Raw genomic sequence first — 6,000 nt, forward strand, 5'->3', positions numbered from 1 at the left:
GTATGCTGGAGGCCTCGAGTCACACTCTACCAGTCTGAGCAGATGAGTTCATCCTAATAACGTGGTTTATGATGAATGCCTGTTTTTGCTCTGGGGGGCTGAGTCTGAGTAGCTGAGGTCAGTCATGTAGATACTCCATGTCTGTATGACTGACCCTCCCCCCGCCCCCAATGAAAACCCTAGACACCAGGGCTGAGTTTCTCTAGTTGGCAACGATTCACATGTATTGTCACAAATCCTTGTTGGGGGGATAAAGTGCATCTCTGCAACTCTACTGGACAAGGACACCTGGAAATTTCCAAGTTTGTGCCTGGTTTCTCCTGGGCTTTGCCCCATGCACCCTTTGCCTTGCTGATTTTTATGTGTCTTTTTGCTTTAATTAGCTACAACTGGAGGATAGAAATAAAGGGGGGGGGGGGGGAAATGCAAGGCCCTGACCACTCTTTCACTCTTTCCCCAGACATTTCTTAGGGTTGTGTTTGCATGAAGCAACTGTCAGGGAGAAATAGTGTCTCTACATGGGACAAAGAGCAGCTTCTTCCTACTTGCCATGAAACGCCAGGTTCCCCCCGCTCATTGTTCCTCCCCCACAGTGCAACTCTGTGTGTCTAGCATCCACTGGGCCCCTCCGTGTCGTCTCTGTGGAGCTTAGGAGGCAAAAGAACCAATGTATATGTGATGCTCAGGTGACGTGTGCCATGAATAAGGTCTTTTGTCTCTGACATTGGAGTCTCTTGTCCTCTGCCAGCATCCATGAAACAACAAATTTTTTTACTTTGTAAGTAGGGTAACCTTCACTTGCACACCTGACAATAGGTATTATTTCCCTTTAATAGAGGAGGCTCAGTGATATATTAAGGAACTGGTCCAGGATCACATATCTGGTACATCTAAGGGCCATGATTTCCAAGCCAGGTCTCACTCCAAACCTAGCTGCGAGACAAGGTATTACAACACAGAAACTGTCCTTTAAGACGCCTTGATGACTCAGCAAATCAATGATTTAGTTTTTATCTTTTTTACCTTAGTTTTCCTACCAGAGCTCTCATGTAACTTAGCTTTCATGCCTCATATTCTTCTAGTGTTCCTGGCATTTCTTGTGGTTCCTTCTAGTGTGTACACGTAGGAATTCCTTCTCAGTGTTTCTTGTGAAATGTACACATTTTCCCAAATTCCAAGAACAATCCGTCAAGAAACTGGGAAAGTGCAAAAAATGTATCATAATTCTCCTGTGAGCTAAAGCTTGACAATAAACAGACAGAAAGAAGGTGCTGGTTTGGAAGGGGTCATTAAAAGCAAGAGCAGGAAATGCTGACTGTGCAGAGTTGCAAGTGAATGTCAACACACCTGTGAAAGGGGCAGGAGCAACTAGAATAAAAGATATCACAACAGGGGCGCCTGGATGGCTCAGTCAGTTAAGCATCTGACTCTTGATTTTGGCTCAGGTCATGGTCTCACGGTTTCTTGAGTTTGAGCCCTGAGTCCCCGTGTCAGGCGCTGACAGGGTAAACCCTGCTTGGGATTCTTTCTCTCTCTCTGCCCCTCTCCCTCTCATGCTCGCTCGTTCTCAAAATAAATAAATAAATAAAAGCTATCACAACAGGATCAGGTAATGTTACCTGTAGCTGTGGCCACGTTGGAAGCCTGTGTTCCTGGTCCTGTCTGCTGCTAATCAAGAGTCATTCTTGCAAATAAAGTGTTATATTCACAGGATACTTTGCACAAATCTATAAATGGTGTTAGAGAAATAAGTTTTGGAAGCAAAATAAGTTGGTCTCTTTAAAAAAAATTTTTGTTTAAATCTTTATTTTTGAGAGAGAGAGAGAGAGAGAGAGATACAAAGTGCAAGCGAGGGAGAAGCAGACAGAGGGGGAGACACAGAATCTGAAGCAGGCTCCAGGCTCTGAGCTGTCAGCACAGAGCCTGACGCGGGGCTCGAACTCATGAACTGTGAGGTCATGACCTGAGTGGAAGTCAGACGCTCAACCGACTGAGCTACCCAGACACCCCAAAATACTTTTTTTTTTTAAATTAAAAAAAATTTTGGGGCGCCTGGGTGGCGCAGTCGGTTAAGCGTCTGACTTCAGCCAGGTCACGATCTCACGGTCCGTGAGTTCGAGCCCCGCGTCAGGCTCTGGGCTGATGGCTCGGAGCCTGGAGCCTGTTTCCGATTCTGTGTCTCCCTCTCTCTCTGCCCCTCCCCCGTTCATGCTCTGTCTCTCTCTGTCCCAAAAATAAATAAATTAAAAAAAAAAAAAAAGTTGAGAAAAAAAAATAAATTAAAAAAAAATTTTTTAACATTTATTTATTTTTGAGACAGAGGCAGAGCATGAACGAGGGAGGGCCAGAGAGGGACGGAGACACAGAATCCGAAACAGGCTCCAGGCTCTGAGCTGTCACCACAGAGCCTGACGTGGGGCTCGAACCCACAAACCGTGAGATCGTGACCTGAGCTGAAGTCGGACGCTTAACCGACTGAGCCACCCAGGCGCCCCCCAAAATACTCTTAAAGTACTGTGAGAGCTACAAAACTGTGGACTGTTGTGGTAAAATATACATAAAATTTACCATCTTAACCATTTTTAAGTATACAATTCAGTGGCATTAAGTACATTCACAATGTTTTATAACCTGCCACTATTTCCAGAACTTCTTCATCATCCCACAGACACTATGTACCCATGAAGTAATAAACAAATACATGAATGTTGCATTTGCAATTTTGATAGTTATTACCAAATTGCTTTCCAAGGAGGTTGTATGAATTTACACTCCCATCAAGCAATATGTGGGAGTGTCTCTACCACCTGTGAAAACACAGTGCATCATTCATTGCTTCATTCAACAGATATTTTGGGCAACTGCCACAGGCCATGTAATGTCTGCCCTCATGGAGATTCGAGGCTAAAGAAAAAAATAAATAATGTCAGGAAGCGGTCAGTGCAGGATGAGGGGATGAAAGTGATGAGGGGGATTATTTTGGGACAGGAGTGTCAACAAACTTTTTTTTAAAGATTTTATTTTTTTTTTTTAATTTTTTTTTTCCAACGTTTTTTATTTATTTTTGGGACAGAGAGAGACAGAGCATGAACGGGGGAGGTGCAGAGAGAGGGAGACACAGAATCGGAAACAGGCTCCAGGCTCCGAGCCATCAGCCCAGAGCCCGACGCAGGGCTCGAACTCACGGAGTGCGAGATCGTGACCTGGCTGAAGTCGGACGCTTAACCGACTGCGCCACCCAGGCGCCCCAAAGATTTTATATTTTTTAAAGTTATTGCTACACCCAACATGGGGCTCAAACCCACAACCCGGAGGTCAAGAGTCGCCGCACACTCCACTGACTGAGCCAGCCAGCTGCCCCAGCAAACTTATTTTTTTAATTAATTAATTAATTTTGAGAGAGGGGTGGGGGAGAGAGAGAAGAGAGAATGAGTGGGGTAGGGGCAGAGAGAGAGGGAGAGAGAGAATCCCAAGCAGTTCGCCCCATCAGTGCAGAGCCTGATTCGGGGCTCGAACTCAAAAAAACTGTGAGATCATGACCTGAGCCAAGATCAAGAATCAGACACCTGGAGCACCTGGGTGGCTCAGTTGGTGAAGCATCCGACTTGAGCTCAGGTCATGATCTGGTTCGTGAGTTCAAGCCCCAAATCCAGCTCTGTGCTGACAGCTGGGAGCCTGGAGCCTGTTTTGGATTCTGTTACCTGTAGCTGTGGCCACGTTGGAGGGGCCATGTCTCTCTCTCTCTCTCTCTCTCTCTCTGCTCCTCTCCGGCTCGAACTGCCTCTCTCAAAAATAAATAGACGTTAAAAAATGTTTTTTAAGGGGCGCCTGGGTGGCTCAGTCGGTTAATCGTCCGACTTCAGCTCAGGTCATGATCTCACAGTCCATGAGTTTGAGCCCCGTGTCGGGCTCTGTGCTGACAGGTCAGCGCCTGGAGCCTGCTTCGGATTCTGTGTCTCCCTCTCTCTTTGCCCCTCTCCTGCTCATGTTCTGTCTCTTTCTGTCTCAAAAATACATAAAAACATTAAAAAAATTTTTTTTAAGTTTTTTTTTTTTAATATAAAAAAGAAAAAAAGAGTCAGACACTTAACTGACTGAGCCACTCAGGCGCCCCCCAGCAAACTTTTTTGATCCTTACTCATCTGATAGGTGAAAAATACTATCATTCAATTTTAGTTTGCATTCCTCTATTAGGAGTGACTTTTAAAAAGTAGGCTCCACACCCAGCGCGGAGCCCAAGGCAGGGCTTGAACTCAAGACCCTCAGATCATGACCTGAGCCAAGATCAAGAGTCAGACACTTACCCAACTTAGCCACCTAGGTGCCTCTGATTAATTTTTCAAATGCTTTAAGAGATCCCTGTATTTTCTTTTACATGAATTGTCATTTATATTATTTTTTTGTTGCTAGTCTTTGTCTTCTGCATTTGTAGTTTTTTTTTTTTTTTTCAACGTTTTTTATTTATTTTTTTTGGGACAGAGAGAGGCAGAGAGAGAGGGAGGCACAGAAGCGGAAACAGGCTCCAGGCCCCGAGCCATCAGCCCAGAGCCTGACGTGGGGCTCGAACTCACGGACTGCGAGATCGTGACCTGGCTGAAGTCGGACGCTTAACCGACTGCGCCACCCAGGCGCCCCTGCATTTGTAGTTTTTAAAAAATTTTTTTAAATTTACAGTCAAGTTAGTTATCATATAGTGTAACAGTGATTTCAGGAGTAGATTCCTTAATGCCCCTTACCCATTTAGCCCATCCCCCCTCCACAACCCCTTCAGTAACCCTGTTTGTTCTCCATATTTAAGAGTCTCTTTTGTCCTCCTCCCTGTTTTTATATTATTTTTGCTTCCCTTCCCTTACGTTCATCTGTTTTGTATCTTAAAGTCCTCATATGAGTGAAGTCATATGATATTTGTCTTTTTCTGACTAATTTCACTTAGCATAGTACTCTCCAGTTGCATCCACATAGTTGCAAATGGCAAGATTTCATTCTTTTTGATTGCCGAGTAATACTCCATTGTATATATATGCCACATCTTCTTTATCCATTCATCCATCGATGGACATTTGGGCTCTTTCCATACTTTGGCTATTGTTGATAGTGCTGCTATAAACATTGGGGTGCATGTGTCCCTTCGAAACAGCCTACCTGTATCCCTCGGATAAATACCTAGTAGTGCAATGGCTGGGTCATAGAGTAGTTCTTTTAATTTTTTTGAGGAACCTCCACACTGTTTTCCAGAGTGGCTGCACCAGTTTGCATTCCCACCAGCGTTGCAAAAGAGATCCTTTCTCCGCATCCTTGCCAACATCTGTCGTTGCCTGAGTTGTTAATGCATTTGTAGTTCTTAAATAAGGAAATTAGTCCTTTGGGATATAATTTGCGAATATTTTTCTTAATTTGTCATTGTATATTGACTTCTTTTTAAAATTATTTTATTTTTAAATGTTTATTTATTTTGAAAGACAGGGAGAAAGAGCGAGTGGGGGAGGAGCAGAGACACAGAGAATCCCAAGCAGGCTCTGCATGGTCAGTGCGCAGAGCTGGATGTGGGGCTTGAACTCAAGAAACCATGAGATCACAACCTGAATAAAAATCAAGAGTCAGATGTTTAACTGACTGAGCCACCCAGGTGCCCCTTTTTTAAATTATTTAAAATTTGAAAAAAAAGGTTATTTATTTTGAGAGTGGGGGGGGGAGGAGGGGGGGGAGAGAGAGAGAGAGAGAGAGAGAGAGAGAGAGAGAGAGAGAGAGAGTCCCATGCAGACTCCAAGCCCTCAGTACAGAGCCCCACTTGGGGCTCAACCCCACGAACCATGAGATCATGACCTGAGCTGAGATCAAGAGTTGGATGCTTAACTGCCTGAGCCTCCCAGGTGCCCCTATTGTAAATATTTTTCTAGTGAAATGTTAGTTTTCATTATTCAGTGCCACACGTTGTGCTTTGACTCATATTGTTTCCTCCAAGTTCATCTGGGAAGGGTGGCAGTTTGCTGGGGAACCGCA

The sequence above is a fragment of the Neofelis nebulosa genome, chromosome 18 (genome assembly GCF_028018385.1).
Source record: "Neofelis nebulosa isolate mNeoNeb1 chromosome 18, mNeoNeb1.pri, whole genome shotgun sequence".
NCBI classification, from domain to species: domain Eukaryota; kingdom Metazoa; phylum Chordata; class Mammalia; order Carnivora; family Felidae; genus Neofelis; species Neofelis nebulosa.